At 42.5% G+C, this 17,840-nt stretch overlaps 1 protein-coding gene across 1 annotated transcript in view; it reads right to left on the bottom strand.

The window, feature by feature from the left end:
• The window catches only part of iqsec1b (IQ motif and Sec7 domain ArfGEF 1b), a 58,309-nt gene extending 40,783 nt beyond the window's left edge, over positions 1-17,526 (bottom strand). Inside the window, exon 1 of the mRNA XM_053316803.1 lies at positions 17,512-17,526. The gene's annotated coding sequence lies outside the window, so the exon portion shown is untranslated. The remainder of the gene's footprint in view (positions 1-17,511) is intronic.
• Positions 17,527-17,840: the final 314 nt, after the last annotated feature.

Below are 17,840 nucleotides of genomic sequence, written 5' to 3'. Positions count from 1 at the left end.
CTAGCATTGCTGTAGACTCTTGTTTTTCCTATGAAACAAAAATTGTACAATTATAATTCTGAACACAAATTCAACACTAACTTTCAGTATTTGCAATTTTTTGCTACAAATAGACCTATATTTCGGTAAGCATTAACAAGCTAGCATTTTCATTGCAAGCATAATAGCACGATAATATGAGCATTTAGCAAGTGTAGCCTCATAGAACTGCTAGCATTGCTGTAGACTTTTAGTCTTGTTTTTCCTACAAAACTAAAATTGTACATTTTTATTTAGTTTAGACAATTATAATTCTGACCACACATTCAACACTTACTTTCTGTATTTGCATTTTTTTATACTCAGTGCTACAAACATATTTTGGTTAATACGGAAAAAAAAGTAATGAGGTTTTTAAACTCAGCATTCATTAGTTATGTTTCCCCATCCAATTTTATATAATCCTGCTTGAAATGAGAGCTAGGCATATGTGAAATAATACATTATTCTCACTGCCTGATTGTTCATTCAGTAACAAATGGGCCACATAAAGTCACTTATCCACCGACAACAAGGACAATCCAAATATTAGAATGAATGGATTTGGATTCCATTCAACTTCAGCAAACTCCAATCAGATTCAATATCCTGGAGTGTAGTCTCCTTGGTGTGATAATGAATGACAACCCAGCAGAGCGAGCCTCTGTCCGATGGTAGCAGGCCCTACCCGCCGCCTTTGAAACGGAACGTGAGATGACTCATTACGCTTGTCACAGCTTCTCGGCTTCCTCGCCTGCTCTCGCTCTGAATATCTCTCCTGAAAACTCCTCTGATGGACCCATATTTTATTTAACGCATGCTGATGTATTTTGCATTAAAACATGAAAAATGCTTCAGTGCACTTTACTGGTGGCAAGGCTCCTCTAGCTGGGGGGTGGTAGTGGTAGTGGTGGTGGTGGTGGGGAGCAGAAATTTGGATGTGTTATCCCCTCTGAACACTTTTTGCATCATCAGTTTTGTTTTGCTGAGCTGCAAATTCAAAGCAGGCGGGAAATGTTTTCATAAATGTTGGACAAGAAAACAAATTTCCTCTTGCCTGACAGCTGTAATATACTGAACAGGAAATCATTTAAAGGCACAGTGTGTAGAATTTAGTGACATTTAGTAAAACAGACTTGGCAGAAATGGAATATAATCATAAGTATATTTTAATTACAGTTTAATAACTTCAATTTAAATTAGAATTGTTGTGTTTTCATTAGCTTAGAATGAGCCCTTTATATCTACATAGGAAGTGGGTCCTCTTCCATTGAAGCCGCCATGTTGTACCACCATGTTTCTACAGTAGCCCAGAATGGACAAACCAAACACTGGCTCTAGAGAGGACCTTTTGCATTTTTTGCCGCCGTAGGTTCTCCTACATGTTTGCGAGCCAAGAGAAGGCGTATTCAGTCACTTGCAATCTGCAACCTTGCCACTAGATGCCACTAAATCCAACACACTGGCCCTTTAAAAGGTACTCACTATACTACACTGAGATTCTCGTGATCATAAAACAACAGCACAGCTCAGCCTGTTTTGATTCATAACCACAGAGGATTTCATCATTGTAGAATTATCTGATACCAAGCAGCTTAATGCTGCATAATCTACCCAACCTGAAAATCCTGCCCCCAAGGATATAAACCAAGAACCGGAAAAACAGATCTGGCCTCAGAGATGGAATTATATCCACCAAGATCACACAAGTCACACATAATCCTGTGCCGCGGGCCCGAGCCCTAAACTCATTATTGATGAATTAATGTGTGCTTTGCTAAAAAACCTATTAAACTTTATTAAGTGCACGATGAAGAGGAAATGCTGTAAGGCTGAGGAGTGACTGCTGCCGTTGACCCTCCATCTCATTTGCAGTAATGGGGAGTACGGCGCAGGAGCCCATCCACTTTGTAAGTTGAATGTTGTCTAGGTCAGCAGAGAGCAGCCTGATGTAATGAACTATTCCTGGGTCTGTTTAAGGGATCAATAGGGATTCATCACACGGCCGCCCTGTGCTCAGCAATGTGATGTAGCCAAGTGCACAAAGAAACAGAATGCAGCAGAGTTTCAGGGGAAAAAAATCACAAAAAAAAACAACAATCAGTGTCCCCTGTTATCTGCAAATCTGCTTGGAGAACACAGCAGCCTCTGCATGACTGGAGAGGAGAGGAGAGGAGGGAGGGAGGGGTGGGGGAGAGGCAGGAGGAGAGACAGAAAGGACAACAACAACAACAGTCCAGGCACTGTCTGAGAAGTTGAAACGTCCCTTCAGCCCTAGTTTCTGCAGCGAGCTGTGGGAGTCCTCCAGTGAAAACATCAGCTGCCATGACATCAGAGTACAGAGGAGAGATGGGAAGAGGGAATGGGTGAGGGTGGTGGAAGGGAGGAGAGGGTGGGGTAGTGGGCATGCCAGTGCAGCTGCTGCAGTCATCTCTGCCAGACACCTGCCTGGGCAGCGGGTGTAAACAGAGTGTATATATGCAGCCTGCAGCACTCTCCTCCTCCTCTCCCTCTCTTCCTCTCTCTCCTATTCTATTCTATTCTATTCTCACCTCACACAGGACGCACACACACCCAAACACCACAAGCACTTCCAACAAAAACAAGAATGACATTAACAGAGACAGAAAAATGAAATAACAGAAATGTTAGAAGTGAAAGCAGCAGCCCTACCGGCAGAGAGAGACAGCGAGCAGCCCGGTACAGAGTGGACACTGGCAGCATGAGAGCGAGGGATCATCTTTTCACATTCACCTCCAGCTTCAGAGAGAGACAGCTCGGGCCCTCTCCACCCTCTCTCTATCTGCCTCTCTCTCTTTCTCTCTCCCTCCCCTCTGTCACTCTCCACACACGGCTCACTCGGCCCCTCCCATCCCTCTTCGCTTTCTCTCTCTCTCTCTCTCTCTATGGTCCATCCATCCCCCCACCCCACCCCTCTCGGAGTGTGTGTGTGTGTGTGTGTGTGTGTGTGTGTGTGTGTGTCCAGCCGGATGCAGCCTGGTGAGTCCTTGCCTCTGCTGGCAGCGCTGCAAGGTCAAGGTCTGATTCTGCACCTTAGTGCCTTTACAGCGAGAGACTGACAGTGTCTCTGAGAGCCCAGATTGTACAGCTCTTTAATTCAGTCATTTCACCCACTGGCTTCTTCCTCTCAGGGTGAAGGTGCAGTAATTAACTAGATGAGCTGCTTTCAGTTTGACTGAAGTGAAAATTTGCAGATTTCTTTGGCAGCAAAGTGGGGAAAAAAAGAGGGTAAATTATGAAAAACAAGCACCAGCACAGGAAAAAATCAATCATCCTTTGAGAAAAGGTTTACTTTTTGCTTTTCCTTCATTAAAAGGCTCCTCTGTGGAATAACTTACACAAGATGGATTCTACCGAAGCTCAGACTTAAGATTTAAGCCCAAATGGTGATTAGTGGTGATACAAATGCATTAAGGAATATAAACAGAAGCCAGGCGCCTTCTTCTATATACAAGTAGCGCATTAAGAACTCAACCTGAATAAAATCAAGTCTAAAATTGGCAAAACTGTGATTGACAACTCAACAGTTTTTCAGTAAAAAGCCATTTGACGAATTATTCCAAAAAGACCCATATGACTGTTCCACAAATTAGTTTTCGATCTGTTTTTCGCCTCTCTCGCCTGTGCTGTGCTGAACAGCAGCATGTCCACTAACTTAGTGTTTGTGTTTGTAGCATATCATCACTGCCTACAAAAAAACAACAGGTAACAGTGGCTGATGTGGACAAGGCTGATGAGCTAAAGCAGTTCTACAACAGGTTTGATATTGCAACACTGCCAATGTCTGCCCTGCCCCAGCCTGTACAGCCTCAACCATTCACTCTCCCACCCACCAGATTCCCCTCCTCCATCTCCTCCACATGTTTGCACCCCCATCACTACAGCTGTAACTCCCCACACACCTGGACCCCCTGCCCTGTCCTTCACAACAGATGAGGTAAGGACAAAGCTGGGGAGGCTGTGCCATGAAAAGGCAGCCAGCCCAGATGGTGTGAGTCCATGACTGCTTGAGGACTGCATAGCCCAACTGTATGAGTCTGTCCAGCAGATTTGTAACCTAAGTCTACAAATGGAGAGGGTCCAGGTTCTGTGGAAAACATCATGTCTTGTACTGGTACACAAAGTAGGATGGATGAGCTACATGACTACAGACTGGTGGTCCACACGTCACACATTGTGAAGACCCTAGAGCAGCTGCTTCTCTTTCTACTGAGACCCCATGTCGACAAGCAGGACTGGGGCTCAACAAATGACTGTTTTAGCTCCCCTCCTGTTCACATTTTACACAGTATATTTTAAGTACAACTTAGTCCTGCCACATCCCGAAATACTCTGATGATACTGCTATTCTGGCATGTATTAGGGATAGGCAGGAAGGGGCCTGACGAAGACCTTCAGTGACTGGAGTGATAAGAATTGCCTCCTAATGGACACCTCTAAGACCAAGGACATGGTAGTGGATTTTTGCAGGTCTAATGCGCCTCTTCAGCCAGTCAACATTTGAGGAGTGGGCATTGAGGTGGTGTAGACGCGCAAATACTTAGGTGTGCATCTGGACAGCAAGCTGGAGAGGTACTTGAATACAGGTGCCCTCAACCAAAAGTGGTAGAGCTGGCAGTAAAATGCTTCACATTTTATCAGTTGGTGGTGGCAAGTGTTATCTTTACACTACAGTCGGCAGCATGACAGAAAGGGACACAAGGCCGCTGGACAAGCTGGTGAAAAAGGCTGGCTCAGCACTTGGCAGGAGTTTGGAATCATTGGGGACTGTGGTTGAAAGATGCACAGGGAGTAAAGTGCAAGCCATCCTGGACAATGTCCGTTATCTCCTCCTCAACATCCTGGCAAGCCAGTGGACCAGCTGCAGCGGAAGGTTCATCTCATTACACTGCAGGACTGAACAGCTCAGGAGATCCTTTGTATCCACAAACATCAGGCTTTACAACATCTCAGACAATGAATGGCAGGTGGTCATGACCTGGGCTGTTAGCTGCCCCCCCTCTCTCACCATACCCACCACAACCCTAACCTACTGGACTCAATCATCTTTCAAGGACTTTGTGGTACTTTTGCATTCCCCTCTTCCATTGTGTATCATTTCAAAACTATATTTACATACTATTACAGATTGTGTGAGCTACTGGATACGTCTTCTTTAAAGGTGTCATCACCGAATAACTTGCATACAGTTGAATCTAGTTCAACTGTTTCTTATCATCATCATTTGAGGACAAATGGTGATAAATGTGGTGGATCCACTCCACCATCACTTTTTTAGAAAGGTTGGGTTTCATTAGTGGTGTTTTTTTCAAATAAATTGCCAAAACAAATTGAAATGTGTTATTGATACCAGAACCATACTTTCATTGATACCTAATTTTGAGAAATATAATGTTTTACTACAAAAATCTTTTCAACTATCCTGTTAATGTCAGTTGCTGGGTTGCCATGAAATTAGTTATATTCGTGCACACGATCTTTCAAGACCAGGTCAAAATTTCATTTGTGATCAAATATCTGCAAATTTAACAATATTCTCAAAAGCATCAGCTGCTTTGTATGCAGTGCTTATTAGCAAATGTTAGCCTGTTAACATGTTAAACAAGATAGTGAACATGGTAAACATTCTACTTGCCAAACAAATGAGCATATTAGCATTGTCATTGTGAGCATGCTGATATTAGCATTTAGCTCACAGCTGTGTCCACGCACAGCCTCACAGAGCTAGTGTGGCTTTAGACTCTTAAGTCTTCTTCTTTCCATTTAATAAAAGTTACCATTTAACAGTGTCAAATACAATCAGTCATAAAAGAACCTAAAGTGAGTAGTAAAATAGAAGTCTGGATTTTGGGTATAAGTACCCAAGATTACAAATCTGAAATTCAGTGGCAGCTATTAGCCTACTGGATGCTTACAGTGTGTTGGTCTGCACCAGAACTGAGGTTGACAGTGAGGGCTACATTGCTCATACAGTGAATGAGATCCATTGCTACAACAACCACGCAGCACAACACTGACCCGAAGGTATAAGCCTTCTGCTAAAAATGGTCATATTGTGATCCTATACATTGTTGAATCTGTCAAACTGACACACAAGCTGATGATTTAGCACACACCCCTGCATCTGACAATTCAGGGAAGTTGAACAGACAAGTACACAGAACACAGCATTCTTTCTAAAGAAAAGCAGAACATAAGAGGATAAGACTTACGGTTTTGACTGTAACCTGCAGCTGGCATGGAGCGGCATTAATATCCTGAGCGAGCCTCTCTATCCACTTGGGTAGGAAGTTTGCCAGGGGTCGTGCCCCCTTCAAACCCTGGCACTCAAAAGGCCTGTCGCCACGACGACTGATGTGGAAGCACGACTGTCGGCGGTGCCAGGAGGGACAAACAGAAAGAAAGGGAGAGTGGAGACTCGTTGCAGGGCTCTTACCACCGGGCCTATAGGATTACGGGTTAATGGGATTTCCCACTAATGGCTCCTTCTGACAGGTGGCGTCCCTGTTTAGCTCAAGTTCAGCTTTGGTTATAAAAACATCGCAGAGGTTTAAAGCTTTCCTTTTGCTAGTCACTGCGCTGTGAAAATACCCAACTTAGGACACTGTTTATGTCACAAGTGTGAAAATAACAAGTGGTGTGTTCAGAGGATTTAAATTTCTACAATACCTACAACACCTTGAAGTGAGGATGATTTCTTCATTCAACAAGGAAATTTAGGTTATTTAAGTTTCATTTCTTTGAAGATTTCACTTTTTGTTTAAAAAAAAGAAAAAAAAGATACTCAATTAATGTATTCACCATAAAAATTCAACATATACTGATTATGGAAATGGCTGACAAAAAATGATTTGCACAAGGTCCAATTACTGAAAAATTTCAAGGGGTTTTCAACCACATGGCCTTCATCGATGAACTTTACTCTGAGAAAACTCTATTCACTGTCCAAACAACTTTAACAGCTTTAATATAAAAAGCTTATAGGTTTGTTACCCACATCCTTCAAACTTTATAAACCCACCACGTGTTTGGCGATGCTGCTGATTGACAGTCTCACAGACAAAACAAAGGTTGCGGGTAATTTTATGTGAGTCATAAGCTGCTGCTGTGTGTTGCCTAATAGAAATGTGTTGTCTACAAGCCCAAACCCAACTTACTGAGTGAATGTTCACAGGCTGATTCGTACTTGTCAAGACTAGTAAAGTGATTTTGACATTTGCCCCTTTAAAAGTGTTGCGGCAGAAGTTTTGCATTTGATCATAATATTGCAACTGACACTTAAGATTTAATAACTGCAGTAAATGAGGGCTGCCACCCTCCTATAAATAATAACCCTGTCAGTCTGCTATCTCTAACAACTGCCTACACTTTTAAGAGAGTAATATTCAGACGCATATCTGCAAATCTCTGATGGTAACTGAGATCAAGGCTACCTATTTCTAACACAGAAAAGCGTGATTGAGCAGGACAGCTGCCTGCTGATGATCACAGCTCTTTGCTGACTGTTTTAACTTGTATTTATCTGGGGACGACTCTCAGCAACAATCAGTTTGAACCTTACAGCCACTTCTGGCCTCACTGGATTGAAGTTAAGCATCTTGCTCAGGAGCATTGAACAGGGTTTATTATTGTTAAACCAGAGTAGCATTGATAGAATACTCCTCAAGAGCGGCTTTGACATTTGCCTCTACATCGCTTTGTCTCTCCTCACCTGCATCTCTCATGCAAATTCGCAAAACACACTTCTCCTTGCTTCCTCCGGGGTGGAAGTGAGAGGCAGGGCAGGGCAGATAAACAAGAGAAGATGGAGGCAGGGAGGGGCGGAGACAGACAAAGATAACAATAGCTGGAGGCACGTCATAATGTAATGATGCTAATGAGGATAAAGCGGCTTGGTACCTTTTCTCCATAAGCCTCCTCCAAAGCAGGACAGCTTGTGACATCGGGGATCAGCGCCACTGTTTCACACACTGCAACATGAAGCAGTGTGTGATACCTCGCGAACACAAACAAAAACTTCACGTGATTGACAGAGGAGACTTATGAGAGACCGGGAGACACCTTGCCCCTTTAGATAAATGAGAACTTGTAAAGATGGTAATAAAAGCAAGAACAAAAAGATGTTCTTATCTCAACAGAAAGACGCTCCTTTTTTTGGATTGGAGAGAGAAAAAGTCTTTTTCCAAAGCTTTCAGAAAAACGATGGACACTCCTCATTACAGAATATTTCTCTGTTCACTAAACTTTCTGAACAGTAATCATCACTACAGTTTGGCAAATCATTATAGCTGAAACTTCCTGCATGATGTTGAGTCACATCAGACTCAAATACACACTAAACGATCACATGACACTTCAGGACCTATTCAATACATCAGATTGTGGTTAATAAGTCACTGTGATGGAAATAAGCTGCTTTGTGTTGTAAACATTTTAAAAGCAAACAGGACTCTTAACAGTTTCCTCTTACTGTCTAAATCTAGAATTTATAATCTAAATCACAAAAGCTGTGAATATGTGGACTTTTTTTGGTGTGACCTGGGTTTCACCTCTCAGGCCACAAACAGACTGCTATTCTGTGATTGGTGGAGCTCGTTGGGGATTTACACAGCCTTGGAGGAAGCTCTACACACTCTACACTCCTCACGGCTGAACCCGCACCCCCCCCCCCCCCCCCCCCCGACTCTCACAAAACACTAAACTAAGCAGTGTGTAATTTTATTCTTCTCATATACAAAACACTATTGAACATCAATCAAAGCAAAGGCTGCAAAGGCAAACACTGTTCCTGAGATTGATTCTTGCTGACTTAAACAGTATTTCTTTTTCATTGCATACTTTATTTTATTTTGCAGTTACAGATGTAAATATATGAGCAGTCTCAGCTCTCTATTGATGCAACTACAATTTTCAGAGTTAGTGTGTTAATTAAACCAAATTTCTAAACAGTTTTTTCATTACAACATGGGACATTTGCTGGTTTAATATAAATGTATATCTTGGTGCGGCATCTCATCCTTCATGGCCCTCCTAATATATATAAAATATATTAAAAAATGTATGTAATACTGTAAAAATACTGTTGCATTGTTAGCATTTGGTAATTCAATTGTGGTGTATTGTGTATCTATAAATATCAACATGAAAATTGCTGTCCAGATCCCTCACTGTATGCTGATTTTTTTATTTAAAAAAAAAAATGTTTTAATTTTCCTCGCAGTACCGTTAAATGACCAGTAGAGGGAGTCATTATTCAAGCATTCAGGCCCTTTCAGGCTCAGCAGCATGAAGAGCACTTTGATATTCACACCCGACAAATATGATCAAAATTAGGTGAAAAACCAGCAGACACTTGGCACATCTGAATCTTGCATCTTCCAAAAAAGAACACCTGACACATCTCACTTCACACATATCCTTCTCCTCAGGCTGACGACCTACTGGCTGATAAAATCCTCAGGCCTACAATGTGCTAGGAATTATAATTGGGGTGCATTCACATGAGGCGGAAATAAATTTTTTCTTTTTTTTTTAACTCTCTCTTTTTGACCAAAGCATTGTCTCCTGTAATTCTGAAGTCTCTCTTTCTTCTCCCACCAATTAGAGACGGGCACACTGAGTGAGGGGGAGGAGAGAGGACGGGCCATCTCCATCAGCCTGCTAACCACTCAGGGGAGCTCATTAGAGCGGCCTGCAGCCCAGAGGCTTGGTGTTGTGTTGGCACTACTTCTGACACCACGTCAGTACCGTCGGTTTCAACACGACTAAGAGAAAGAGCCGGAGTGAGGAAGCAAGAGGAGCTTTCAGAATGCAATGCCTGACAGCTCATCACAACACCAAGGTGTTCAAATGTGATGTGTAACCACTGTTCTAAAGATGCAGGAAACTGTTTTCTTTGAGCCACCTCCTTGATCAACTAATTGAATCAAGTGCAAAGAATAAAGCAGCTCAGGCTGATTGTGGATGCCCAAATCTCAGAGCACGGTGTCTCAGCATCAGCTGGTGCCTCACACACATACACCAGGTTTAATGTAATCAGTCCGGCACTGATGGAAATAAAACGTCACCTCCTCAGAGAAACACCTCTGTACACCCTGCACATATTCAAGCAGCAGCTCTACAGCAGCGACAGTCTTGCAGTGAAACTTCCAGAAGCCTGTGATACCAGGCCAGGAGGACTCCGCAGGGAGACAGTGAAAGCCTTGCCTCTGCTGCATGGGGGCTTTTGTCAAAACATTTAAGCATATGCTCTCTCATATGTGTGCTAACAGTGGGCTCTGTGGTGGATCCGAAGCTCATCCCCCACCCCTATCACATGGCAGCTCTCTTTCACTTCAGGAAGAGGTGACTGCTTGTTTTGGTACCTGGCTCGCCGGAGTTGGTTGGCACGGCAAGCGGTAAAGCGCGGTGCACAAAGAGCTGGCGTGCCATGGCACCTACTTTGAGAGATGCCCTGGTGGATGACTACAGTAGGTGCTGGACAGGGTCCACTGACTCACCGTGGCAACAGACGGCAGATGTTTGTGTGCAAAGGCAGAGCTGGATTTAATGAGTGTTTACCCGTCTTGTGCACAGAGATGTGGCCACATCCTGCTGTCAGGCTGCTGAGTGCCACCTCACGAGCCAACCACGATGCATAACACGGAGTACAATTCTGCTTTATGACAAACTGGCCCATATTTTGTATAGTTTTAGTGAGGAAACTGTACAATACTGAGACCTTGAATTGGTGTATTGGGTGAGCCCATGAATATCAGAAAAATATTGATATTTTAGCCTAAAAGTCAATCTGTGTGAATACAAGACCACACAGACCCAATGACCTCTGACCTCAAGCCATAAAAATGAACACTGAACAGAACTACAAAGCCGGCCTTTCCTCTCACCCCATAGATGAGCTGATGGACTATCCTCCCTTTCTCTCTCACTCAAACTATCTCAAGTCATAAATTTGGGATAAGTCCACATTCCTGAGAGTCTCCCTCCCTGCTCCTCTCCTCTTTTTACCCACAATGAACGCCCAGAATTTTCTAAATGACCAACTAATTGATGGCCAACCTGTAATCGTTTCAGTAACAAATTTCTATGGTATTCGTTATTTGATATTAACCAGTGAAAGGGTATTATTAAGATATGGTTTGAGTGCTAGTATTGTGTAGACCTTTTTCTTAACAGTTCTTAAGTACAGATTAGAAGATAAAAGGTATTGATTACAACCTTTATTTATTTGCTGTTTTCTCAGGGTTTTTTATGATTTCGAGACATCGATGAAGAAAAGTTGCGTCAAATTGCAAGTGAGTAGTCAGTTGAAAGCCAGTTTTTCTCTTCACACAAAGAGGTAAATTAGTAATAAAAGTGTTCCTTTCCAAAGAGCGCCAAGGATCCTGTTTCTTTTAAAATCGGCCTCTTAGGCTATAAAAAAGTTTTACAACTCTTTGGCTGGGCTTTTTCCCTTTTTTCTCCTGGCTTGCCAACCTTAATGGCTTGTTAGTTGCATTTCCAGTGTTGTCTTTTTCACTTTTCCTAAGGGCTGAACACTCCAGAAAGGAACTCACAACTAAGAATACAGCCTACAAAGATGCATAAAACCACACGCGTTTAGCCATCGCCATTTGAATATTTATTATTTTTGTAATCTATATTTATTGTGTGGTTAAACTTTGTAAAGACTTTTCCAAGGATTCTTTTGGTTAGTCATAGCTTCAGCATCCAACCCTGTAGCCTGCCACTGAGACTGGAACAAACATCACTACTGTCCACTGCTACTGTCCACTATGTAGCCTCAGCTAGTCTGAGACTGGACTCAGTGGTTCTCATCTGGCAGCCACCTTGGTGACCCAAGGATTGAGTCTTCACCATGCTGCTTAGCCCTTTCCAGGAGGTCTGCTTCATCATCAGCCTTTTACCGTGGAAACAGTAGGAACAAACCATTTTCCATGCTTTCTGGCTTGACATTTCATGAAAAGAGCTAATTCTAAATATTTTTTTATTGGTCTTAAGAGTTATTTGACCTTTATTGCGCTTTTGACTTGTTTTTGACAACCCTCTACGTAATTCATTAATTCATTTTGTTGTCCCTATCCCTTGTTATCATTGTTGTTACTGTACATCTCTATGTTTCTCTCACTCTCTCCCCACCCACTTGTCCTCCCTCTTTTTCTCTCAACCCAACTGGTCAAGGCAGGTGGTCGCCCACCTAGAGCCTGGTTCTGCTTGGAAGTTTTTCCTTTCCGCGGTTGCCAAATGCTTGTTCATGGGGGAATGTTGGGTGTACATAAAATAAAGAGTTAGGTCTCTAAGGGATCTACATGAAAAGTGCCCTGAGATAACTCCTGTTGTGATTTAACAATTTTTAAATGAAATGTCACCATCTTCTTCACTAAATGCACAACCCTGGCCTAACAACCAGACCCTGTTTGCCTTACAAATGAAAAGAAAACTGTCTATTGTCGGCCCCAAACGGTGGACAAGAATTCCACATCAAATCTGAGAAAACGCCATAGTAAGGCTCATATGCAGTGTGTCCTCTCTGGTCTTCCCTGGTAAAATTAAAATAAACAAATAAAAACGAGGGTAAAATCTCATGATTAAATGTTGAGTAATGTAGTGGTTGTGGTTTAAAAAGGAATAACACATGAGAAAACAACAATACAGCTTCTGTGATCCACAGTCCCGACTAAAAGAAAGAAAAATGTCCTGCAGGCATGAAACCTACTTCCAACTGAAATACATTAGTTTGAAAGTTGTGCTGACTCTCACGAAAAAAAATGGAAAAATCGTGTCCATGTGTACAAATTGATAGATTCAATTTTGTGGGTTGATACTGTCATTTTTCTGGTGATGACAGGCTGTTTTATTTACAACACATTTCCCCACAGATAAAGCTGAATGGCGTACTCTTCAGTTAGTCTGTAAACATTCAGAATTTGCCTCCTGTAAGTCTTAACAAAACGACAGTCAGATATTAGACAAGTCCTCTGACGTACTGTGTCACACATAACACGATACAAGATAGCTTTTGACCCCTTCACAAAGCATCAAAACAATTCTAGACTTTCAAGACATTAGTCATTGCAAAACATCTTTTTTCTTGGGTGAAAAATGCCATGAAAGACTCACTGACATTTATGATAGCTTTCATGCCAAAGTGAAAAACTGAGAAACTGCAAAGCTAAGAAAATCACTGAATGAGTCAAGAATTGTTTGACGGAGAAAGTCTTTCTTCAAAGGGAACTCATATTGATATAGTACGCTAGGCTCATTTCTACTGAGCTGTGACTTGATAGGAGGGATCAGATGAAAGCTGCCGGCATAAAGGAGAAACAGAACAATGTGATTGTTAGCGGCTCTTTGAGGAATTGTTGTCTTCGAGCCAGAGGAAGAAGAGAAAATGAGTTGGGTAGAGTCATGTTAAAGAAAAAAGCATGGGATATCGCAGTATCTGGTGAAAAATGCCAACGACAGCCATTATGCCCCTGTTGTCCATTATCATCTCAGCTGATAATCTGCTATGAATTTCTAATACGCCTCGTCTCTCCTGTGTCATCAAATACTTTATCTGCAAAATCCATCAAGCGGACGCCTTTGTGGGGTGAAATGGAGATGGGGAAGAAACACAACCTCAAACTGGCCCATATCAACATGCATACATATGTTTAAAAACTAAGCTAAAGGCCAAACATTACAGAGCTCCCTTGCAATTATCTGCACATTGATTTCTTTGCTCTCTGATCAAAGAATAATATACATCTGCATACTCGCCGGTTTTCCCAGTCTCTTCTAAACCACACCCCTGCCCACAGAGTGACATTAAAAGCTAATCAGATGTTAAAAGGCTTTTCATTAGGGCCAGAAGAAGACAGATTGGTGTGTGGGGACCACTGACTGTGCAGCGGTGCTGCCCAGTAATTACCAGTGGTCCACCACCTGCCCCCCAATCACACTGCCATCTCAGCCTATTGCTCATAAAACATGTTTCTGCACAGCTGTGTACATTCTACTCACATCTACTGACTCAATTTACTGTCAGGATCCCTTCTTTCTCAGTAACTGTACATTCTTACAGTAGCAAATTTCAGGAAGGAAGTCATTTGATTAACCCCTATTTTAGATTAATGTGAAGAGGTTCTCAAGTTTAAAATTTTCATTTTTGTGGTCTATTTACATACTTCTGCATATTTTATGGTATAAAAGCACCAAGTTACATCTGTACAGGCTATGGATGCAGCCCCTCTGTCTCAGCCTGAAACAGGCTGGTTTCTGTCTGCTCAGTGCCCCTCTCTTCTGATAGGCTGACTCTTGAGTGACACATGCCAGGGCCAATCACATATAACGAACTATAGCACACAGAGCAAAACACTCACACTGAGCTGAAATGAAAGGAGTGGGCATAAATGAGGTAAATAACAAAAATAGTCATGTTTTGTTCTTTTAGGTAGGGACAGTGGGTCCCTCCAAGGTAGGGTGGGCCCTCCACTGTAATGGTAGGTGAAACACTGAGTGTGTAGTTGTGACATCACAACCTTACAGAATTCAAAACAGCTTGTTTAAAGGCACAGTTTTGATACTTTCACAGCACCTAGACCACACACACATACATACATTACTAACTGGGGACTATCATTGTACACCAACCAAGTGAGGACCTCTGTTTCTGGTCATTTAAAAAAACAAAAATAGAATACAAAATTAACTTTTTAAACTCTCTATAATATTTCTGCAAATGTTCTTTTAATTAATCACATGCAAACACACACACACACACACACACACACACACACACACACACACACACACACACACACACACACACACGCCTCTTCTGCCAACTCCATCCTCCCTCTTCTGCATCCTCAACCCTCCTTCCTCCCATCCTCTCAATCTCTCTCAGCATGAATTATGACATTGGTAATAAAGGTATGTGTTTAAAGGGGAGGAATTGCAAATGAGCAGGAATTGATTGGGCTCCCTCTCGCACTAATTGATTGCAGACTTCATCCACGAATAATAAAAGAGGAGGAGGATAAAAGAGCGAAGGGAAGAAAATGAAGGTTGTTGAGGGGAGATTAAAGGCTGATCTAGTACAGTGGGGGGGGGGGGGGGGGGGGGCAACAGGAAAAATATAAGGTCAAAGGGATAATTATTTGTTGGCATTTGTGTGTTTTCCAATCTATAAAAGGCTTGTTTCTCTAATTACTGTACTGGTACCTCTGATTGGCAAGATGCAATTGGTAATACTAAACCTGATCACTAAATGTCAAAACACAAGCAATGGCAGCATAGAATACAGCTTTCAAAGCACATACAACTCAACATTTGCTCCCTCCTCAGCAGCATCGCCACTCTTTGTTTTAAAATCATCCACAACATCATTATCATGGCTTTCCATCAGCAGTGAGAGCAGTAATGTTCATCCACAGACTTTCTAATGCTGTTCCTGGATGATACAATTAAACAGTGAAAACAAAAACCCCGGGCAAATACTGCCAGTGATGGATATTTTCCCAGAATGCCATGCCAAAGGGTGTGGGTGAAGAGCAGGAGGTGTTCCAGGAACCATTAGCCCCCCATTGATTAGCTGTGGGGCTGTACATTATAAACAGCATTGTTGTAATATTAACAGAGTTGGTATTGAAGTAAATAGCTCCCAAACAAACCTCCCTTATACAAATTGTTCTAACAGATTTACATTTTATGTTTTTTATGAACACATGTTTTATGAACACAATCATAGTAATAAAAAAATGACTTCCTATAAACTTGACTTTGGTAGATTGTGTAATAATTTTGCAGTTGAAAACAGCTTGTACAACCACATAGTCTTAGTGAAATTTCTAAATTATTTTTAATGAAATAAAGATACAAGCATGTGTTCAAACTTTCCACTTGACTTGACTTGCCTGACGTTGGGGCAGTGATTCGAGTCAAACAATGATGTTTTTAGCACTTATGTAATACGTGACCGGCCAGATGTTGGCAGCTGGAGCCTGCTCTGTTCTGTGCTGCGATAATGATGAAACCTTCTTAAGCACTGCACTTGAGTGGAAATCCACACATGCTGTGGGTTGTTATGGGTTAGTTATGCATACACACAGCTACAATCTGGCAAGTGCTGCCTCCAGCTGTTAGGTATAACTTAGCAATGCTTTCCGAATTTACAAAAGGTAGAGGTGGAACTCTTCCTGAGGAGAAAATAATGGACTTTCTGATACCATACTGGGAAAAGCACTTTGAAAGAGAAAGGTCATGGTGAATAAGGCCAATAGCTTAGATTTTAAGCGGTTGCAGGGCATCTAATCCGTCAGAGTGCCATTAGCAGGTGGCACATTACTGTTATGAGAGTCAGGGTGAAGTCAGGCTACAGCAGGCCTCACAGAGCAACCAGGGCTGGGCCTGTGGTGCCCCCTGGACTACTGACAGCCCAGGGTCAGAGCCTCAAGGCCACAATGGCCATTAATGTTGGATGAGTTCTGTCTTGCTGAAATGCATAAAAGATGGAGGAGGACCCCAGGTGGTTGCTGCGCCCCTGACAACCTCAGCCACTGTCCGGTCATCATTGACCGAGCCATGGGTCACCACTGATGCTAGAAATGGGCCAATTATAGCACCTGACAGTGATTAAAAGGGGCTCCGAGAGCAGCAGTTGCCTGAGCTACAAATGACATTTAAGTTATTAGGGTGACATTTATTCATCGTTACGGCAATCAAAATCCATTACTATTCCATCCAAGTCTGTTTTAAGGGCAATAAATGGAGATGATATTTCTATCCAACCCAAACATAACAGCTTAATCTCCTGATACTGCAGACATATAACCGGACTCAAGTAAGTTATGGCAAAAATGTTGACCAAGATTCAAATTTACAATAAAAATGACAATAAACTAAACACTAACAAACATGCTTTCATCTTACTGGGAGCCAAGGACTAGAATCAAATTACAGGTGGAAATAAGAAACTGCATTGTTGAAATATTCATAACAGCTAATTACAATTCTGGCATGCAGTCAAATGACAAGCTATGTAAAAGCACTACCTTCTGCAGAGCATACAGTTTCCCCTCGGTGTTGAAATTCTTCAAAAGTACAAGAAATTCATAGAAAGGTAGATGAAGAAAAGGCAGACAGAGCTTCACCTCAGTGTCCAGTCTTCTGCCCTGCTGTGTCCATCACTGCCGAGACAGTCAAGGTAAATTTGCTTTTACATAACGAGACCGGATCTGACAAGCCTAATCAGGATGAAAAGAATTCCTTACGTGCTAAAGACGAAAAGTGTGAAATCGCTGAGGAATGGCGGCGGAAAGAAAGTGACCTTATAATCAATTGATCACAGATGTCATCTCCCCTAACTGACGTCTCTGCACTAGAGCATGAGAGAACATGAGCTGGTTTCTCAGAAAGTATAAAAAGTCTCACATGATTTTGGAGTCTGTCTTTCCTTGCAGAAACCCTTCCACCCCGACCCAAACTCACCGTACAGCTCCTCCGTTCTGCCCTTGCTGCTCGGTCTGTTTGTCCCTGGCGAGCACGTACTGTTCAAAAGCCTTCTCTGCCTCCTGTCTTCTGCCTCAGGTGTGTTACGGACAGCAAGAGGCTCCTCCTGAGATACTGCTGCTGCTTTACAGTGCAGAGGGAGGGTGCTGTTAGAACGCTCCCGGCCAACAGCTGACTGACTGTGCTGTTATGTTTACACAAGGCCCTCTAATTCTAACTCCCTCCTTACGCAGAAATGACTTGACCTTAAAAGTGCGATGTTGTCCGAAGGCCGGCTCGGTCCCCACAGGGAGCCCCACTTCACAACA

This window comes from Scomber japonicus, chromosome 3 (genome assembly GCF_027409825.1).
Source record: "Scomber japonicus isolate fScoJap1 chromosome 3, fScoJap1.pri, whole genome shotgun sequence".
In the NCBI taxonomy this organism is placed as follows: Eukaryota; Metazoa; Chordata; class Actinopteri; order Scombriformes; family Scombridae; genus Scomber; species Scomber japonicus.
The sequence above is the reverse complement of the archived record's forward strand: the minus strand, read 5'-3'. Positions and strand labels throughout refer to the sequence as shown.